This window comes from Balaenoptera borealis, assembly GCF_965194805.1.
Source record: "Balaenoptera borealis genome assembly, chromosome: X".
In the NCBI taxonomy this organism is placed as follows: domain Eukaryota; kingdom Metazoa; phylum Chordata; class Mammalia; order Artiodactyla; family Balaenopteridae; genus Balaenoptera; species Balaenoptera borealis.
In genome coordinates, this window is record NC_138881.1 from 114191637 (window position 1) to 114214270 (window position 22634).

At 38.5% G+C, this 22634-nt stretch overlaps 1 protein-coding gene and 1 pseudogene across 2 annotated transcripts in view; both read left to right on the forward strand.

Annotated features, from left to right (window-relative positions):
- VGLL1 (vestigial like family member 1) overlaps positions 1–22634 on the forward strand; it is a 569192-nt gene that overhangs the window by 338574 nt on the left and 207984 nt on the right. The window lies entirely within an intron of this gene.
- The window catches only part of LOC309620172 (transmembrane 9 superfamily member 2-like), a 109522-nt pseudogene that overhangs the window by 11374 nt on the left and 75514 nt on the right, over positions 1–22634 (forward strand). Inside the window, exons 2-4 of the transcript XR_014249911.1 lie at positions 5332–5399; positions 6532–6625; positions 9689–9764. The product of XR_014249911.1 is annotated as a transmembrane 9 superfamily member 2-like (transcript). The remainder of the gene's footprint in view (positions 1–5331; positions 5400–6531; positions 6626–9688; positions 9765–22634) is intronic.

Here is a 22634-nt window from a genome sequence, read left to right on the forward strand (position 1 = left end):
GTAGTGTCCAGGCCCTTGATTTCTTTTTTTTAAATTAGTTTTTAAAGTTTTACTATTACAAAAGCAATAACATGAATGGAAGATGGTTATAAAAGGCAGATAGGCAAAAATAAGGAAAGAAAAACATTTCTAACAACTAGAAAATTGGCATTGTTGATACCTTAGAATATATTCTAGATTTTAAAAAATACATATTCATATCCAGATTTGTACTTTGAATAGACTTGATTTTTTAGAGCAGTTTTAGGTTTGCAGCAAAATTCAGCAGAGTATAGAGTTACCGTATACCCATGCCTCCACACATGCATCGCCTTCCCCATTGTCAATATCCCCCACCACAGTGGGACATTTGTTACAATTGGTGGGCCTACACTGAATCGTCGTTATCACCTATAGTCCATAGTTTACATTACAGTTCAATCTTGGTGTTGTACATCCTATGAGTTTGGACAAATGTATAATGACGTGTATCCATTATTATAGTATCCTACAGAGTAATTTCACTGCCCTAAAAGTCCTCTATGTTCTCTGTTTATTCATCCCAACTTCCCTTTAACCCATGGCAACCAGTGATGTATTTATTGTCTCTATCGTTCTGCCTTTTCCAGAATATCATATAGTTGGAATCATACAGTGCGTAGCCTTTTCAGATTGGCATCTTTCCCGTAGCAATATGATGAAAGGCTCCTCCATGTCTTTTCATGGGGGTCTAGCTCATTTGTTTTTAGTACTGAATAATATTTCATTGTCTAGATGTACCATAGTACATACATTCATCTATTCACTTGCTAAAGGACACCTTGGTTGCTTCCAAGTTCTGACAATGATGAATAAAGCTGCTATAAACATTGTGTATAGGTTTTTGTGTTTACATAAGTTTTCAGCTCCTTTAAGTAAATACCAAGGAGCAAAATTTCTGGACTCGTATGGTAAGAGTATGTTTAGTTTTGTGAAAAAGTGCCAAACTGTCTTCCACAGTGCTATACCATTTTGCATTCCCACCAGCAATGAATGAGAGTCCACATGCATTTTTTTTTACCAAAATAAAATCATAGTATACATGTTATTTTGTAACCTGCACTTTTCTGTTAACAACTCCATCTTTCCACATCAATACCTTTTAAAATCTCATCTATTACCCAGTTCACAGTCAGATTTCCCCAGCTATCCCTGAACTATCCAAGCCAGAATCCAATCTAGGACCACAAATTGCATCTGTTTGTTATATTCTTATGGCTTTTTAAATCAAGCACGTTTTTCCCCTTTTCTTTTCATAACAGTGACTTATAAAAGGGACCAGTCTGTTTTTCTTGTGGAATGTCCCTCCTCTTGGATTTGTCTGTTTTCTGCCTTGTGATAGCATTTAGCTTCGTTTAATGGTTAAACTCGAACGCTTTGGAAAGTAATTTGAAATATGTATCAAAGTCTACAAAAATGTTTATCCTTCTTGATTGTAGTGATCCCACTTAGAATAATATGCAAGGACACAGGCAGATGAGAGGATTTCTCTGAATGTCTCATCTATCTGGGTCCTTTAGTCACATAAGTACACCTCCCTGGAGGGCACCAGTTTCTTGAGAATCTTTCTTTTTGTGAATATACAAATATGTTTTTATATTCTTTTTTCCTTCCCCCCTTTTTACACATATGGTAGCATACTGTTCTCATGTCATGTTCCTTTGTTCATTTAACAATAAACTTGGAGATTGTTTTATTTAATTGCGTAAGAAACATCCTTATTCTTTTTTAATGGTTGCATAGTATTCCATTATAAGGATGTGCTATAACTGATATACATACTCCCTTATTTATGTATTTAGCTTGTTTCCATTCTCTTGATCTTACCAACCATTGCTGCACGTGGGAATATATCTGTAGAATAAATTCTAGGAATGGAATTGCTGGGTCAAAGAACATATGTTCTTAACAATTTTTTCTTTATTGAAGTATAGTTGATTTACAATATTCTGTTAGTTTCAGGTGTACAGCAAAGTGATTCATATGTATATATATATATATAAATATATATATATATTCTTTTTCAGATTCTTTTCCATTATAGGTTATTACAAGATATTGAATATAGCTCCCTGTGCTATACAGTAGGTCCTTGTCGTTTATCTATTTTATATATAGTAGTGTGTATCTGTTAATCCCATACTCCTAATTTATCCCTCCCCCACTGCACTTAACAAGTTTGATAGTGCCAAATTGCTCTCCATGGAGGTTGTGTTAATTTGCACTCCCACCGGCAGTGTGTTAGAGTGCCTGTTTCTCCACAGTTTGACAACAGTGTGTTATCAAAGTTTTAGATCTTTGCCAATCCAATAGGTGAAAAATTGTGTGTTGTGGTTGTAATTTGCATTGCTTTTATTAGGAATCTTTATTGAGAATCTTTTCATGTAATTAAAAGCCAGTTGTATTTTCTGTGAACTATCTGTATATCCTTTGCTGATTTTTATATTAAGTTGAACATTAACAGTTTTCTTTTGTTTAAAATTTTATTTATGGGGCTTCCCTGGTGGCGCAGTGGTTGAGAATCTGCCTGCCAATGCAGGGCACACAGGTTCGAGCCCTGGTCTGGGAGGATCCCACATGCCGCGGAGCAACTAGGCCCGTGAGCCACAGCTACTGAGCCTGCGCGTCTGGAGCCTGTGCTCCGCAACAACAAGGCCACGACAGTGAGAGGCCCGCGCACCGCGATGAAGAGTAGCCCCCACTTGCCGCAACTAGAGAAAGCCCTCACACAGAAACGAAGACCCAACACAGCCATAAATAAAATAAATAAATATTAAAAAAAAATTTTATTTATCTATGTATTTATTTATTTATGGCTGCCTTGGGTCTTTGTTGCTGCATGTGGGCTTTCTCTAGTTGTGGCGAATGGGGGCTACTCTTTGTTGCAGAGCATGGGCTCTAGGCATGCGGGCTTCAGTAGTTGTGGCACGTGGGCTCAGTAGTTGTGGCTTGTGGGCTCTAGAGGGCAGGCTCAGTAGTTGTGGTGCACAGGCTTAGTTGCTCCGTGGCATGTGGGATCTTCCCCGAACAGGGCTCGAACCCGTGTCCCCTGCATTGGCAGGCGGATTCTTAACCACTGTGCCACCAGGGAAGTCCCGCATTTTAAAATATAGTTGAAATCTTATGTACTTTGTCAGTTTTGGGACTCTAGATGAGAACTATTATCTTTAATTATCTGCTGTCCTTTAGAAACCTTTGCCTATTCACCTTTATAAAACTATAACTCATATATGTTGCTATTGCTAAATTTCTGATTAGATTTCACTAAGTGTAGATCCAATTCTCTTGTTTACAGAGTTATAGTAAGGTTATTTACATGTGTTCCCAAGTGAGATAACTTTCCATGTCCTTGTCTTTAAAAAAGAAAAATCTAACCACATGGTATAGATGATAGCAGATGTTCAATTTTTTAAAAAGCAGGGTATGAAATTTTGAAAAAGAATAAAGGATTACCCAAGTTCTGCTGTTTTAGTGATTTAAAAAATCCTGTCTGGTAAATTATCAAGAACATAGCTGAGATCCAGGGAAGTAAGCAAAAACGTCCTGTGAAGAGCCAGAAGAGATGTTATAATGTTCATGAACTAACTTCATGCTCTCAGACAGTCTTTTTGACATAGGCTTTCTTTTTGGCCTTGCTGTGCGGCATGCGGGACCTTAGTTCTCTGACCAGGGATGGAACCGAGGGCTCCAGCAGTGAGAGCACTGAGTCCTAACCACTGGACCGCCAGGGAATTCCCTCCATTTAAAGTTATTATAGGACTTCCCTGGTGTCGCAGTGGTTAAGAATCCGCCTGCCAATGCAGGGGATATGGGTTCGAGCCCTGGTCCGGGAAGATCCCACAGGCCGTGGAGCAACTAAGCCCGTGTGCCACAACTACTGAGCCTGTGCTCTAGAGCCCGCGAGCCACAACTACTGAAGCCCGCACGCCTAGAGCCCGTGCTTCGCAACAAGAGAAGCCACTGCAATGAGAAGCTTGCGCACTGCAATGAAGAGTAGTCCCCGCTCGCTGCAACTAGAGAAAGCCTGCGCGCAGTAACGAAGACCCAACACAGCCAAAAATAAAAAATAAATAAATTGTTAAAAGTTATAAAATATAGGTTATATTCCTTGTGCTGTACGATATATCCTTGCAGCTTATTTCTTTTATACACAGTAGTTTGTATCTGTTAATTCCCTACCCCTATCTTGCCCTTCCCCACTTTCCTCTCCCCAGTGGTAACCACTAGTTTGTTCTCTATATCTGTGAGTCTGTTTCTGTTTTGTTATATTCATTCATATTACTTTTTAGATTCCACATATAAGTGATATCGTACAGTATATGTCTTTTTCTGTCTAACTTATTTTACGAAGCGTAATACCCTCCAGGTCCATCCATGGTGTTGCAAATGGCAAAATTTCATTCTTTTTTATGGCCTTTTTCACATAGTTTTAACAAATCTGATCATTTATTACACAAATTGAGGGCTTGCCCTATACCAGATTAGGGGGAAAAAAAGAAGGGAGAAAAGGCATAATGACAGCTGACAGCCAAAATGAAAGAGAAACTCTTTACAAAAAGAAAGGAAACTCTTTACAAACAAGTTTATGTTCTTTGGTAGGGGTGGGGGGGTGTGGGTAGCAGAGGTGTAAATAGTTATCTCTTGCCATTCAGTTTTGGGGTAAATAGCTGTTTTCATCTCATTTGATACTGGAGATGTCACAGAGTCAAAGCAGGTGCAATGATTGATGCTCAAAATGACCCTGAGTCATCAAGGAAGGTTAAATTGTGATCATAATGTTTTGTTTAAGATAGGAAAGAGTGAAGTGTATTTTAGAATAATTCTTATAAAAATGGTTACAATAATGCAAGAAAAGCACTTATGCTGGTAGCTTTAATTATTTCAAGTTCTTAACTTGAGTTCCATGGACCCTAGAGGCCCTATGAAGCCTTTTAAAGCTGAACAGGGAATTTGGTGAATATGTGTGCTTTTCTGGGGCAAGGAGCCATAGCTTTCATCCTATTCTCAAAGGGTTCTATAATTAAAAAAGGTTAAGAATGGCTGAGGTATCTGAAAAATTTATGTATTCAAAGACCCCGATGATGCCAGATAAATGAAATGTTATGAATTTATAGCTATACTGTTTAAAAAATTTATAAGTGTACTGTGTTATAAATTTATAACACTGTGCTAAGTTATAAATTTATAACTATACAGTTATAAATTGATGGGAGCAATAGACCCAATTACCTTTCAGTTACTTCATTATGTATTTTGCAAGTACTGCCTTATTTTACTTTGTATTATTAATGATTTTTTTTTCCCTTCTTGTAGTCATCAGTAGCACTATTTGTAAATAGACTGGACTCAGTGGACTCTGTGCTACCTTATGAGTATAATACGTAAGTTGTAAGTATTATAATTATATCCAATATAATTGATATCATTGTGATTAATTTATATCATAATTATGATATAATTGTGTTAAAATGTGCCTTAAGTTTTTAAAGTTAGTGAACGAAAGCCCTGAATATATTAAGAAATGTAGTGGTAATTTTATAATCAACGTAACAGGAAAAAATGATTAGAATAGAGAGCTTTCAATGTGAGACAAATGCTTAAAAAATTAGGAAGTTGCCATACTTGATTTTTCTTTCTAAGAAAGGCAAAGTATAAATTTACTACACTTTGAACTTGAAAAAATATCTTTGCAGAGTTGTATCTTATTTCTAAAATATCAAATACTAAGGTAGGTTTATACTAAGGTTTTTAATGGATGAAGGTGCTTAGTTTAGTAGTGAGTAGTTATTATAAGATTCAGTATGATCGTTCATTTGAGAATAGCAACAAATGATATACTTCTTAGAAAAAATGATTGTAGTTCCCTTTGGTATTACTTTATTTCTACTAATTAAGCAGAAATAAAATCAGGTCTGATTTTCATTAAAATACCAGGTGTAAATGTAGGGTGTTAGTATGAGAATTTAAAACATTACAGAGGCCTACCATTTATTTTATCTTCTACCTAAGCCATTTTACATTCAAATTTACTTAAAGGTAATTGTAATTCTTTTCACCTAGTAACTGTTTGATTTGTGAGTATGTGGGAATGTGTTTGGAGGTGTTTGTTTTTTAATTCCCCTTTGATCAGAACTGATAATTACAGTTTCTAAATGTCCCAGGTTAGAATCAGTACAGACTTTAAGCCATTGTTTCCTTATTTGTGCTTATATGTAATTTGAAGTTTAATCCTAAAAATAGTGTTGTTTTCTTTTTGATTGTGATTAGCTGCATTACAAAAGTCAAGAGCAGTACCATGAGCATTTTAAATAATGAATTCATAATTATCAGAGGTTAAACAGTTTAAAGAGAAACATATAATGAGGTCTATAAATCATAAATAGAAAGATTCTGGGTCATATTTTTAGAAGAATCTACCATTAAAAGTGGAGAGGCTAGATAAATTATAAGGACTGATTTCTTTGCTGATTTTTTTTTTTACCTGACTTGAACCTCTCTTTTTTTTTTTTTTTTCTTTGACTTCTGTCAAGACTCCAGAAAGAAAAGCCCTTCTGAAAATCTTGGACAAGTACTGTTTGGAGAACGAATAACATCATCTCCTTATGAGGTTATTCAGTTGATCTTATTTTAAATCTTATTTTAAAATGAATCTTCTCAAAACTGACTACATATACAGCCATCCCTCGGTATCCATGGGGGATTGGTTCCAGGACTCACTGCAGATACCAAAATCCACATATGCTCAAGCCCATAGTCAGCCCTCCACGTAGGCAGGTTCCGCATCTGCAGATTCAACCAACCACGGATTGTGTATTAAATTTTACGTCTGCCATCCACGGTTGGTTGAATCTGTGGATGTGGAACCCGTGGAATCAGGGTGCCCACTGTATATTTATTGAAAAAATCTTCATATAAGTGAACCCGGGTAGTTCAAACTTGTGTTGTTCAAGGGTCAGCCATAATTGTACCAGAGTCTTTGCTTTAAAGGAAGGTAAAGAAAAAGGAAAGGAGGTAGAATCTGGCGTTGCCAGAAGAATACATTAATACAGTTGGCCCTCCAAATCCAAGGGTTCCTCATCTGAAGATTCAACCAACCTGGAATCGAAAATATTCGGGGGAAAAAATTCCAGAAAGTTCCCAAAAGCAACACTAGAACTTACATAGCATTTACATTGTGTATTAAGTATTATAAGTAATGTAGAGATGGTATGAAGTACAGTTGACCCTTGAACAACACAGGTTTGAACTGCGTGGGTCTACTTATACCTGGATTTTTTTCAATATATGATCTGTGGTTGGCTGAATCCCTGGATGTGGAACCTGATTCAGAGGAACCATCTATGTAGAGGGCCAACTGTAAGTTACAGGTAAGATTTTCAACATCAGGGAGGGTTGGCCCCCTAACATCTGCATTGTTCAAAGGTCAACTGTCTAGGGGAGGATGTGTGTAGGTTATATGCATAGACTCCACCATTTTATATGAGGGACTTGAGCAATGGTGGATTTTGGTATCTGTGGATTTTGATATCCTTGGGAGTTCTAGAACCAATCCTCCACTGATACTGAGGGATGACTCTATATGCTCTTTAAGCTATCTGCAGTAGTTGGTGGTTCCACACAAAGGTTTTGCCTTTCAAGTTTTATTTTTGCTTCATAAAGAAAAAAAGTTTAATTTTTTGTTCTTGCATATTTTGGGTAGGGTGATATAAGTAGATGTAATTGGACTCTCAGTGTCTATTGATATTGCCCTTGATATCTTAATAGATATGGGGATGGAGTAAGGATGTTTTCAAGAGCAGTCACGGTTATGAAGGCACTAACTTTTTTCTTCTTTTTTCTCAACTTCATTGAAGTATAACTGAAGTACAATAAACTACACATATCGAAAGTGTGTAATTTGATCAATTTTAATATATGTGAAAACATCAGACGTTAGCTTGTTTTACAACTTTTTATTTTGAAATAATTACAGATTCACAGGAAGCTACAAAATAATGAACAGGGAGGTCTTGTGTACCCTTTAACCAGGTTTGCCCAATGGTAGCATCTTGCATGACTGTACAATAGCAAAACCAGGGAATTGACATTGGACAATGCACAGACCTTTTCAGATTTCACTAGTTTTACATACACTCTTGTGTCTGTGTGTGTGTGTATGTGTGTGTGAGATGCAGATTCGTGTACCCACCAGCACAGTCAATACACAGCATAGTTCCATCAGCACAAGGCTCCCTCATGCTGCCCATTTACTGTTCTTTTTCTGTTTAGTTTTCAGAATTCTTTGTATATTCTATCAATAGTTATGATTCCTTTATTGCAACAGTAGTTTGCAAATAGTTTCTCCCAGTCTGTGGCTGTGTTTTCTTCTTCTTTATAGGGTCTTTCACAAAGCAAATGTTTTAAATTTTATGTGGTCCAGTAATCAAGTTTTCCTTTTATGCATCATGCTTCTGGTGTCAAGTATAAGAAGACTTTGCATAGCCTTAGGTCCTGAAGACTTTCTTCAAAAAGTCTTATAATTTGACTTTATATATTTAAGTCTGATCCATTTCGAGTTATTTTTTGTATAAGGTGTGAGGTCTGGGTTGAAATTCTTTTTTTTTTTTTGTCTATAGGTGTGCAATTCCTTCAGTACCATTTGCTGGAAAGACCTTTTCAGCAATTTCAGTTCTTCCTCCACTTACTTGCTTTTGCACCTTTGTGAAAAAATCACTTGGGCCTAGTTGTGTAGGTCTATTTCTGGGTTCTCTATTGATGTGTTCCGTTGGTCTGTGTGTCAGGCATTCGCTTTTCGATGATTAAAGTTGCACGCAGTTCCCCTGTGGAGTACCATTGTCCTAAGAGAAAAGTGCGCCTTTTCAAGAAATGCTGTGCTTTGGACGGAAGAAACATGACAGTTTAGTTCAGTTGCCAATAAGGAATTTTAGGGTTAATATTTGTATGATTTCAGGATATGAAGTGTTAAATTTTCATTGTTTACTCTTGCTTATTGTTTTCTGATGAACCGCATTGGCACTTCATCTTGATAATCTCCTGTAGCTAGACTTTGTAAATAAGAGGTTTCATATTAAAAGTATCAAATATTTTATTATCACTTTTTTGGTAACAGCTTTATTGAGAGCTCATTCACATACCAAATAATTCACCCACTCATACATGTCCAATTCAATGCTTTTTAGTATACTCATGGAGTTGTGTAACCATCACTATAACCAATTTTATTATCAGTTTTAAGTGAAGGGTTGTAGATCAAGGTAGTTTTTAGAAAGCTACAGTGGATTTTATTTATTTATTTATTGGCTGCACCGCGCGGCTTGCGGGATCTTAGTTCCCCAACCAGGGATAGAACCTGCGTCCCCTGCGGTGGAAGCCTGAAGTACTAACCACTGGACCGCCAGGGAATTCCCGCTACAATGGATTTTATACCCCACCTTTTATAATACTGAAGAAGGCAAATTCTTCTGTTTAGTGGTGAAAGCAGTGTGTGTGTGTGTCTACTGTAATCATTTTAGGTATGAACTGAAATGTAGAGGAGATAGTGCTGAGAATGATGGCATACTGAAGTCTCTGAAGAAAAGTTTTATTTGTAAGATAAAGTGCTTGTTTTGTGACATTTGATTTATACAATTTAGTCAAATCTCTTAATATTTTTAATTTTCTTTCTTAATAGTTTTCTTTTAACAAGACAGAAACCTGTAAAAGTTTGTGTAAAATCTTATGATACAGCAAATGAAAATCAAAAGAAAAAGCTGTCCTTCTTTGTCTCTTGTAATAGTCTTTATTTTAAAGTCTATTTTGTCTGATATGAGAATTGGGTAGTGTAGGCTTCCTGGTGGAGGGAACTGGTGCCTGTGTTCTGGAGGATGAGGCTGGTGGGCAGGGCCACGTCCGGTGGTGTGTTTTGGGGTGTCTGTGACCTTATTATGATTTTAGGCAGCCTCTCTGCTAATGGGTGGGGTTGTGTTTCTGTCTTGCTAGTTGTTTGGCATAGGGTGTCCAGCACTGTAGTTTGCTCTTTGTTGCGTGGAGCTGGGTCTTAGCATTGTAATGGAGATCTCTTGGAGAGCTTTCGCTGTTTAATATTACGTGGAACCGGGAGGTCTTTGGTGGACCAGTGTCCTGAACTCGGCTCTCCCACCTCAGAGGCTCAGGCCTGACACCCGTCTGGAGCACCAAGACTCTGTCAGCGACACGGCCAGGTATGTGGGGAGTTTCTTGCCTTTTGGGAAGTCTGAGGTCTTCTGCCAGCATTCAGTAGGTGTTCTGTAGGAGTTGTTCCACATGTAGATGTATTTCTGATGTATTTGTGGGGAGGAAGGCGATCTCTACGTCTCACTCCTCCACCATCTTGAAGATCTCCAGGAAACACAAGCTTTAAATGACACATTAAACAAGATGGACTTCATTGATATTTATAGGACATTCCATCCAAAAACAACACAATACACTTTCTTCTGAAGTGCTCATGGAACATTCTTCAGGATAGATCATATCTTGGGACACAAATCAAGTCTTGGTAAATTTAAGAAAACTGAAATCATATCAAGTATCTTTTCTGATCACAACACTATGAGACTAGATATCAATTACACGAAGAAAACTGTAAAAAATACAAACACATGGAGGCTAAACAATACACTACTAAATAACCAAGAGATCACTGAAGAAATCAAAGAGGAAATCAAAAAATACCTAGAAACAAATGACAGTGAAAACACAGTGACCCAAAACCTATGGGATGCAACAAAAGCAGTTCTAAGAGGGAAGTTTATAGCAATAAAATCCTACTTCAAGAAACAAGAAACATCTCAAATAAACAATATAACCTTACACCTAAAGCAATTAGAGAAAGAAGAACCAAAAAACCCCAAAGTTAGCAGAAGGAAAGAAATCATAAAGATCAGATCAGAAATAAATGAAAACAGAAATGAAGAAAACAGTAGCAAAGATCAATGAAACTAAAAGATGGTTCTTTGAGAAGATAAAATTGATAAACCGGGCTTCCCTGGTGGTGCAATGGTTAAGAATCCGCCTGCCAATGCAGGCGACTCGGGTTCGAGCCCTGGTCTGGGAGGATCCCACATGCCGCAGAGCAGCTGGGCCCGTGCGCCACAACTACTGAGCCTGCGCTCTGTAGCCCGCGAGCCACAACTACTGAAGCCTGTGCTTTTAGAGCCTGTGCTCTGCATCAAGAGAAGCCACCTTAGTGAGGTGCTATACAGTAGGTTCTCATTAGATATCTATTTTATACACAGTATCAATAGTGTATATATGTCAATCCCCATCTCCCAATTCATTCCACTGCCCCCTTTCCCCCTTGGTATTCATATGTTTGTTTGTTCTCTAAGTCTGTGTCTTTATTTCTGCTTTACAGATAGGTTCATCTGTACCATTTTTCTAGATTCCACATATATGCGTTAATATACGATATTTGTTTCTCTCTTTCTGACTTACTTCACTCTGTATAATACTCTCTAGGTCCATCCACCTCACTAGAAATAACTCAATTTCGTTTCTTTTTTATGGCTGAGTAATATTCCATTGTATATATGTACCACATTTCTTTATCCATTCATCTGTCAGTGAACATTTAGGTTGCTTCCATGCCCTGTCTATTGTAAATAGTGCTGCAGTGAACATTGGGGTGCATATATCTTTTTGAATACACCCAGTAGTGGGATTGCTGGGTCATATGGTAGTTCTATTTTTAGTTCTTTAAGGAACCTCTATACTCTTTTCCATAGTATAGTGGCTGTATCAATTTACATTCCTGCCAACTGTGCAAGAGGGTTCCCTTTTCTCTACACCCTCTCCAGCATTTATTGTTTGTAGATTTTTTTGATGATGGCCATTCTGACTGGTGTGAGGTGATACCTCATTGTAGTTTTGTTTTGCATCTCTCGAATAATTAGTGATGTTGAGCATCTTTTCATGTGCGTCTTGGCCATCTGTATGTCTTCTTTGGAGAAATGTCTATTTAGGTCTTCCGCCCATTTGTGGATTGAGTTGTTTGTTTTTTTGATATTGAGCTGCATGAGCTGTTTATATATTTTGGAGATTAATCCTTTGTCAGTTGCTTCATTTGCAAATATTTTCTCCCATTCTGAGGGTTGTCTTTTCATCTTATTTATGGTTTCCTTTGCTGTGCAAAAGCTTTTAAGTTTCATTAGGTCCCATTTGTTTATTTTTGTTTTTATTCTCATTACTATAGGAGGTGGGTCAGAAAAGATCTTGCTGCGATTTATGTCAGAGTGTTCTTCCTATGTTTTCCTCTAAGAGTTTTATAGTGTCCGGTCTTACATTTAGGTCTTTTTTTTTTAACATTTAATTAATTAATTAATTTTATTTTTTGGCTGTGCCGTGTGTTAGTTGTGGCATGAAGGCTCTTCATTGTGGGCATGTGGGATCTTTCGTTGTGGCGTGCAGGCTTCTCTCTAGTTGTGGCGTGTGGGTTTTCTCTTCTCTAGCTGTGGTGCACGGGCTCCAGGGCACATGGGCTCTGTAGTTTGCGGCACACGGGCTCTCTAGTTGAGGTGCATGAGCTCAGTAGTTTTGGCCTGAGGGCTTAGTTTCCCTGCGGCATGTGGGATCTTAGTTTCCTGACCAGGGATTGAACCCATGTCCCCTGCATTGTAAGGCAGATTCTTTACCACTGGACCACCAGGGGAGTCCCTACATTTAGGTCTTTAATTCATTTTGAGTTTGTTTTTGTGTATGGTGTTAGGGAGTGTTCTAATGTTATTCGTTTACATGTAGCTGTCCAGTTTTCCCAGTGCTACTTATTGAAGAGACTATCTTTTCTCCATTGTATATTCTTGCCTTCTTTGTCATAGATTAGGTGACCATAGGTGTGTGGGTTTATCTCTGGGCTTTCTATCCTGTTCCATTGATCTATATTTCTGTTTTTGTGCCAGTACCATACTGTCTTGATTATTGTAGCTTTGTAGTATAGTCTGAAGTCAGGGAACCTGATTCCTCCAGCTCTGTTTTTCTTTCTCAAGATTACTTTGGCTGTTTGGGGTCTTTTGTGTTTCCATACAAATTATAAAATTTTTTGTTCTAATTCTGTGAAAATTGCCATTGATAATTTGTTAGGGATTGCATTGAATCTGTAGATTGCTTTGGGTAGTAGAGTCATTTTCAAAATATTGATTCTTCCAATCCAAGAACATGGTATATCTCACCATCTGTTTGTGTTGTCTTTGATTTCTTTCATTAGTATCTTATAGTTTTCTGCATACAGGTCTCTTGTCTCCTTAGGTAGGTTTGTTCCTAGGTATTTTATTCTTTTTGTTGCGATGGTAACTCAGATCTTTTTATTTTGGAAGTCCCAATCACACTGTTTTTGAAATCTGTCTTGTGGTTTTCAAGCTGTTTTCTACTGGGCCCTAGGGTAATAGAAGTGTCTTGGGGCTGCCATGGAGGCTGAATGGGCATGGAAGGGCTCAACCAGGGCAGCATTGCTTATAATCTGTGTTACATGTGGAGACTTGACATGGATCAGCAATGGGGATGAAGGGGGAGACTCAATGTGGATCAGCAGTGGGGATGAAGGGGAAGGGAGAGAGGAGCAGAGGATGCCTGCCAGGTTTCTGTTTTGGTGTCTAATTGGTGGTACCCTTCATTGTTTCTCTCCAGAGAAGAGGGCAGTGCTTCTTGAATTTCAGTCATTCATGCACCACCTTGGTGATTTTTGCCACATCTGAGGCACCTGTATTATTATTTATCCGTCATTTATTTTTTTTGGCTGTGCCGCATGGCTTGCGGGATCTCAGTTCCCTGACCAGGGATTGAAACTGGGCCCTGGCAGGGAAAGCCCAGAATCCTAACCACTAAGCCACCCGGGAACTCCCTATTTATCCATAATTTAACTTAAATTTATTTAAAAGGAAATTACAGAAATTACAGGCTTAGTGTACTACTTATATATTTTATTCATCTATTTTCAAGTAACTAGATTAAAAAGTAGAGTACAGACTGTTTTTTCACCTACTACCTAAAATTATCTCATATATCCCCAGTGATATGTATTTCTCACAGTGGGAAACATTCACATAGGGAATGTGGGAGAAAAAGCAGCAAACAACTGTTTAATTGATAATTCTTTTAAAGTAAGGGAAAAGTGACAGAAGACAGGAGTTAATGAGTAGGAGAAATTTGCATTAATATAGTCTGTGTTTGATACTCTATATGGAAGTCTATATGGAAATTTTTTTTTTTTTTTTGGCCGCACTTCCCGGCTTGCGGGATCTTAGTTCCCTGATCAGGGATTGAACCCGGGCCGTCGGCGGTGAAAGCACAGAGTCCTAACCACTGGACTACCAAGGAATTCCCTGGAATGGTTCTTTGGAACCATTTAAAGACCACATCTTTGATGGTCTGGGAAGAATAAATGGGCCAATAGGATGAAAGAGCCCCAGTTGGCCAGAGTAGCAGTAACTTTTATCAACATTTGTGGGTTGCCACCCTAAGATTACCAAGGTTAAGTGAAACCAGCAGTTGTCTTTTGTCATCCCTTTTATATATAGAGGAACGCTTTATTGAGAATTTTCTCATTCATTTTTATTTTAAGGAATTTTTTTTTTTTTGGCTGCACTGCACCGCATGTGGGATGTCAGTTCCCCAACCAGGGATTGAACCCATGCCCACTGCGGTGGAAGCATGGAGTCCTAACCACTGGACTGCCAGGGAAGTCCCTAAGGATATTTATTTTGGGTAGATGTTGATGTCCTCCTCCTTCCCCCCTTTACATGCAGACTTCCTTCCATTGCAAACTTAAAGCTGTAGGGAAGTTTCAGAAAAGTTGTTTATAGTATTTATTGTGTAACTGATCTTTTTTGCAGGAATAATTATATCACCTATTCTCAAAGTGAGGTCTGGGACTCTCTGAGAACTTTTCAGGGAGTCTGCCAGGTCAAAACTATTTCCATAATACTATTAAGATGTTTTCTGCCTTCTTTACTCTCACTCTTTCATGAGTGTACAGTGGAATTTTCCAGAAGCTATGTGAAGTGTGATGATGTCATCACTCTAAAGGCTAATGGAATGTGTGATTCTGTACACTTGCGTTTTAAAATTTTCTCATTTTAAGTTCTAATTTGGTCACTATGGGTAGATATAACCCTCATAAACAAAAACTCTTCAGGGTTTTTCATACTTTTTAAGAGTAGGAGTCCTGAGACTAAAAAAGTTTGAGAACTGCTGAATTAGATATTTAGAATCAAAGTGGCAAATATGGTTGTCTTATCAATAGAAAGTTTTAAATTCATTAAGTACACTAGCATTGTATGAACACCACCATGATGATTACAAAAGTAATACCTGTTTGGGGACTTCCCTGGTGGTCCACTGGTTGAGGCTCTGAGCTTCCACTGCAGGGGGCCTGGGTTCCATCCCTGGTCGGGGAACTAGGATCCCCTCATGCCGCGTGTTGCGGCCAAAAAAAAAGGGAAAAAAAAGTAATACATGTTTGTAAAACCCTCATACAACACAGAGGTATAAAGAGTATGAAGTGACAGTCTTCATATAATCCTCCTCAATTTTAATAGATTCTTTTTATGTATACATAATTTCTTAATCTAAGTGAGATTGCAATATATATATTTTTGTAATCTGCTTCTTTGTCTTTACTTAGAAGTTTATAATGGACTTCTTTCCATGTTCATTTTGTATATTATGTATGTATACACACACATATGTACGGAGAGAGGAAATACAAGAACGAGAAAATGATTATACTTTTTAATAGTTTCATAATATTCCATTGTATGGATGGATCATAATTTTTTATCCATTCCATCATGATTAGCTGTTTTCAATTTTTGTTATTAATGATGCTGCAGTGAACATTCTTTTACCTCTCTGAGTCTCATCTGTAAAATGGGAATAAGGATAATATATACCACATAGGATTGTTGTGAGGATAAATAGGATAAGACTTGTAAAGTTCTTGGAGCAGTGTCTGACACATAGTAGGCACTCAATAAGTGATAGTTATTATTGTGCAAACCTCTGTGTACTCTTTTCTAATTATGACCTTAAGATAAATTCATATAAGTGTAATTGCTGGGTCCAAGGATATGGACTTTAAAAAAAACCTTTTCGTTGTAAAATGCAGATACAGAAAACCATACAGAACAAATATAAAGTGTAATGAATTGTTATAAGGGGGACACCTTTGTAAACCCCAGCCAGATCAAGAAATAGAATTTGGCCAGCCACCCCAGAAGGTATCCATGTGTCCCTACCCACTTCCAACACTCTTCCTTCCCCTAAAATAACCACTATCCTAACTTTTACCCTAATCACTTCCTTGAGTTTCTTTTACGGTTTTGTCACCCAAGTCTACATCCCTAGATGCTATAGTTTAGACTTGATCATTTTATGTATCTTTTTTCAATGTTTTTTGTGAGCATTTTCAAATGCACAAACAGTTGAATGAATTATATAGTGGACACTCATAAACCCAGCACCTAGATTCTATAATTAGCATTTTCTGTGTTTGATTTATCACCTTTCTATCCATTTGTCCATTCCTGTATTACTCATCCAAACAATGGTGCATTTTCCTCTATCCCTGATTCCTTCAAATTGGTAGATGGATCCAGCGGCTTGATTAGATTCAGGTTTGATCTCTTTGGCAAGATAAAGTAGTGATGTGTTCTTTCATCAGGAGGCACATGATATCACCAGAATGTGGCACATTTGTTACAATTGATGAATCTTCATTGATACACCATTATCACCCAAAGTCCATAGTTTACATTAGGGTTCACTCTTGGTATTGTACATTTTATGGGTTTGGACAAATGTATAATGGCATATATTCATTGTTATAATATCATACAGAGTAGTTTCACTGCCCTAAAAATCTTCTGTACTCTGCCTATTCATCCCCCTCCACCTGATGTCTTTTGTTTCTCTCTTTTACTATGATAAGTGGATCCATTAATTCCTTAGAGGTTGCTGAGGCTGAAGAAACAGGAGCATGCGGAGTGAGCATTCATCAACCAGGAAGCAAAACCCTTTTCTCTTGCAGTGTCTATCCAGCGCCCTCTACTGACAAAGCTTCATTCAGTGTCAGGTTGCGAAGGAGAACTATTTAAAATATTGAAAGGGCCCAGATAATTTTCACAGAGGTCAAAGAGCATGAATTCGGGGATGAGAGGCAATCAATCAATGACTGGCACACCTTACATGCATGTACTGATCAATACTCTGATGAAAGAGACCCCTTGCATATCTCCAGAAATCTCTGTGCGGCTCTCCTCTCTCTGGTAATCTGCCCCACAAAATCTAGCCCCCTTGGCCTCTCTGGACTTCGAACTTTGTCTTCTCAACTGGGAGAGATTGCAGGGCTCTGCTTGGATACCCTTTCCCTGCACCACAACCTGGAAATCCTCTCTGGGGAGGAAGCGTGAGGCTTCCCCTTCTCTGGGTGATCACTGTTTTAATGTTCTTTGTTGTCCAGGGTCTGAAAACTGTTGTTTCATATATTTTACCCATTTGAAAAAGTTGTTTAAGGTGAAAGAGTAAATCTAGTCTCGTGTTATTCAATCATGTCTGGAGGAGGAAGTCCAGCTCTCTTGCTTTCTTTTTGCATACGTTTGCTTCGTGTAACTTTGCCTATCCTTTCATTTTTAACTTTTCAGAATCTCTTTTAGATGTGTCTCTTTTATACAACATGTTGTTGAGTTTTGCTTTGTGGTATCTTCTGAAAAATCTTTTCCTCTTAATAGGTGAGTTAAGCCCATTTACATGTATTGATATGACACTTGCTTTCAGTTCTGTTTTATTACATCTTCTTTCCTATTTTGATATTTCACATTTTATTGATTCTAAGACTCATGTTTCCCCATATTTTAACATTTATGAAATCAAGATGTGTCTTCCAGTTGATGGCATGTTAAAGGTTAATTGACAGTGTTTTTTTTTAGCAGCACATAAAATAATGATTTTTTAAAAAATTTAAAAAGAATTTATTTATTTAATTTATTTATTTTTAGCTACATTGGGTCTTCCTTGCTGCACGCGGGCTTTCTCTAGTTGTGGTGAGTGGGAGCTACTCTTCATTGCAGTGCGTGGGCTTCTCATTGTGGTGGCTTCTCTTGTTGCAGAGCACGGACTCTAGGTGTGCGGGCTTCAGTAGTTGTGGCACGTGGGCTCAGTAGTTGTGGCTCGTGGGCTCTAGAGCGCAGGCTCAGTAGTTGTGGCGCACGGGCTTAGCTGCTCTGCGGCATGTGAGATCTTCCCGGACCAGGGCTGGAACCCGTGTCCCCTGCACTGGCAGGCAGATTCCTAACCACTGTGCCACTAGGGAAGCCCGTAATGATGTTTTATAAGTGGTGGCATTTTAGATTCCATGAAATATAATATTTATTTGAAAAGTCTTTATGTGGTCTACATTTTTATTGTTGTAATTCTTCTAATGTTTAAGGTTTGTATTTCTGTTATAGTCCTTTCATTTATACCTACTATTAGTCACTGTTTTTTTTTTTTTTTTTTTTGGCTGTGCCACACAGCTCGTGGGATCTCAGTTCCCCGACCAGGGGTTGAACTCTGGCCGAGGCAGTGAAAGCCCAGAATCCTAACCAGTAGGCCACCAGGGAACTCCCAGTCACTTCTTTCTTTAGAGGGTGTTATGCAGTTTCATGATTACGTGTCTAGTTATGGATTTTTGTTTTGCTTGTTTTTTTTAAAAAATAATTAATTAATTAATTTTTGGCTGCATTGGGTCTTCATTGCTGCGTGTGGGCTTTTCTCTAGTTGTGGTGAGCGGGGATTACTCTTCGTTGCGGTGCATGGGCTTCTCATTGTGGTGGCTTCTCTTGTTGTGGAGCACGGGCTCTAGGCACGTGGGCTTCAGTAGTTGTGGCACATGGGCTCAGTAGTTGTGGCTTGTGGGCTCTAGAGCGCAGGCTCAGTAGTTGTGGCACACGGGCTTAGTTGCTCCGTGGCATGTGGGATCTTCCTGGACCAGGGCTCAAACCCACGTCCCCTGCATTGGCAGGTGTATTCTTAACCACTGCACCACCAGGGAAGTCCCTGTTTTGCTTTGTTTTAAATCCTGTTTGTAATTCCTTAAGTTTCCTGGATTGGTGCCTTTTATCAGTTCTGTAATTCTCAGCCATGGTGAGATATTTTCTTCTTTCCTTTTCAGACTCCAATTAAAGCTATGTTAAATGTTATTTTCTCCTCCATGTCTCTCTTTTGCTTTTTTTAAAAATAAATTTATTTTATTTATAAAATAAATTTATTTATTTTAATAAATTTATTTATTTAATAAATTTATTTAATAAATAAAATTTTAAAATAAATTTATTTTATTTATTTATTTTTGGCTGTGTTGGATCTTCGTTGCTGTGTGTGGGCTTTCTCCAGTTGTGTTGAGTGGGGGCTGCTCTTCCTTGCGGTGTGTGGGCTTCTCACTGCGGTGGCTTCTCTTGTTGCGGAGCACGGGCTCTAGGCCTGCGGGCTTCAGTAGTTGTGGCTCGCAAGCTCTAGAGCGCAGCCTCAGTAGTTGTGGCACACGGGCTTAGTTGCTCTGCGGCATGTGGGGTCTTCCTGGACCGAGGCTCGAACCCGTGTCCCCTGCATTGGCAGGCAGATTCCTAACCACTGTGCCACCAGGAAAGCCCCTCCTCCATGTCTGTTAACTTCCCTTCTGTATTTTCCATGTTTTTCCTGTGCTATGTTCTTCTGGTCTATCTTCTAGACTATAAATTCTCTTTTCACTTGTTCCTTTTCTTAAGAGAATTTTAGTAATCATCTCATTTCTACAAGTTTTGTTCTTCAGATCTGCTGGGTCATTATTTGTACTTTTCTATTTCATACACATGCTTTCACACTTGTATTTGATGTCTTTAAAATATATTAAATTTGGTTAATTTTAAATATGCTTGTGATCATTTCTGGATCTGAACTCTTTACAAGGTTGTTTCTGCTGATTCTTGCTCATAATTCCTTTTTTCTTGTATACTTCATTTTTTGGACTACATACTTATTGTTCTCGAAGATTGTTTGTGGAGTTTCTTTGAGTCCTAGGGTCAAAGTACTTTCCTCCAGAGAGGATTTTCCTTTGCTTCCACAGGAGTCTTTGGGAAATACCAGTCTGGGACCACCTTAAAGCAAATTCATAACTTGAACTTTCTGGGGCCACTTTGATGATGTGAATCCAGCCTGCAAATCTATGTCAGGGCTGGTCTGTGGCCACAACTTTTTAAGGACAGTTTTATTTCTCTCCCCCGCCTCTGCCTTGTTCTGTTTAGCTTCAAGACCATCTTCCCAATAGTCCATTGGGACTATATGAGCAGGTTCACTTCTGGCTCACCTTTACCCTGAGGATGTTACTTTTGGAGGGGGTGGGTGGTCTCAGCTTAATGTTCAGAGGGTCTCATATTAGCCTTTTCACCTGGGAGGGCCTTCCCTGAGTTCCCGCCTCCTCATCCCATGAAGCTACCCAAACCCAAGTTCAAGTTTACCCAGCTCAGCAGGTGACCTCAGGGCAGTAGCAGCATCAGTGCTCCCTTACCCAGCTGACCTCTCTGGCTTCCTACTTTCCCTTAGAATTTGGCATGGTAGTTCCTTACTTTCTTGTCACCTCATGTTGCTTTTTTTCTTTCTTAAATTTTAAAGACTTTACCTTTTTAGAGCAGGTTTAGGTTCACAGCAAAATTGAGAGGAAGGTACAGAGATTTCCCATCTACCCCCTGCCCCACCCATGCATAGTCTCCCCCATTCTCAGCATCCTCCACCAAAATGGGACATTTGTTACAACTGATGAACCTACGTTGGTCCATCACATCATAATCACGCAAAGTCCATACTTTACATTAGGGTTAACTCTTGGTGTTGTACATTCCATGCTCATGTTTCTTTTAAGGAGATATTTGTTATATTTATCATTTGTAGTTTTTAGCAGGAGATTTGGCCCAAATAAGATTGGAATTGGAAATCTAGTTAAAGTTTTAAAGCATAATTTTAATATCTAGTAGGAAGGAAACTAACATTTAATGACTTCTTTACTCTGTGCCAGGTGCTGTGCTAGGTCTTTCCGTATAATTTCTCACTTAATCCTCAACAATTTTATAAATTAAGTGATGATAGCCCCATTTTACAACTAAGAAAACTAAGGCCCAGAAAGACTCACGTACAAAAGATGGTATGTGGCAAAATCTGAATTTCATCCCTATGTTTCTTGATCCAAATTTTGATCTCTTTGTACCATACCAAACTGCCTCATATTTTTTGAGCATCTACTGGCTATTAGCTCTGAGGATATATTTGAGAAGTGCCTGGCACATAGTGGATGCTCAAAAATATTTGTTGAATGAATGAACGATCCAGACAAAATTCATAGCCTTGTGATCTACTGGGGAACACAATTTACTAGGGGATGTAAACATGTAAATACACTGAGTACAATTTGATGTGGTAAATGGCAGAGATATGAGTGGAGTGCTATGAGAGCACACAATAAAGAATTCTCTTTAGTAATTTTTCAGATTATAAGTAGAGGCTATGGCAGCAGATGAGTCTGGAGAGACAAGCAGGATTCAGATCCTGAAGGGCCTTGTTACCACTTTATCTGTCAGATTGAGTACGTGACGGTGGTTGAAATGCTTTTCATGGGCAGATTTAACCCTTACAGCACTCTGTTATGATTTCTACAGTATAGGTACGGAAACCAAGACACTGAGAGGTTAAGCAACTCGGCCAAGGTCACTCAGGCTAGCACATGCCATTCCTGAGCTTTCAACCAAGCCAGTTTGACTGTGAAGTCTTTAACCCCTATGCTGTGCTGCTTCTATTAGTACATATCACACACATACCTCTGTACCAGTACATGCTCTACTAGCTGCATTTTATTTCTCTGTATGTTTATACCATCTTTCATTTAACTGTACTGATAGACATTTTTGGTTGTTTCTAGGTTTTTGCAATTATGGACAGTATTGTGGTGAGCAGTACTTACTTTCCATCCCAAGCTGATTCTGATGCACCGCCTCAGGATCACTCGTACCGTCTCCTTTATCATCACTGTACTAAATGATCTCTAAATTTCCTTCAGGGCTATCACTCTCAATTCTGAGATTTGCAGAGTCATAATTCTTAATCTAGGAGTCCTGCATGTTGTAGATTACTCAACATGGTAATTGACAAGGCTCATTTGTACTCATTCTCTGAAGATTGAAGGCCTGGGTGACATAATAGCTAATATTTAGGCTTTCTATGCCAAGCACTGCACTAAGTACTTTACGTACATCATTCTGTTTAATCCTCTCAACAATCTTATGGGCAATCCTATTATTGTCCCCAATTTTAAAAAGGGGAAACTGAGACTCAAAGAGGTTAAATGACTTGTCTGTGGTCATATAGCTAGTAAATGGCTGTCTGATTGCAAAGTTCATATTGTTAACCCTTGTCTTAATTTGCTAGGGCTGCTGTAACAAAGTACCACAAAATGGGTGTCTTAAAACAACAAAAATTTATTGTCTCAGAGTTTTGGAGACTAGAAGTCCGAGATGAAGGTGTCAGCAGCAGTGCTGGTTCCTTCTGAGGGCTCTGAGGGAGAATCTGTTCCATGCCTCTCTCCTAGATTCTAGTGATGGCCAGCA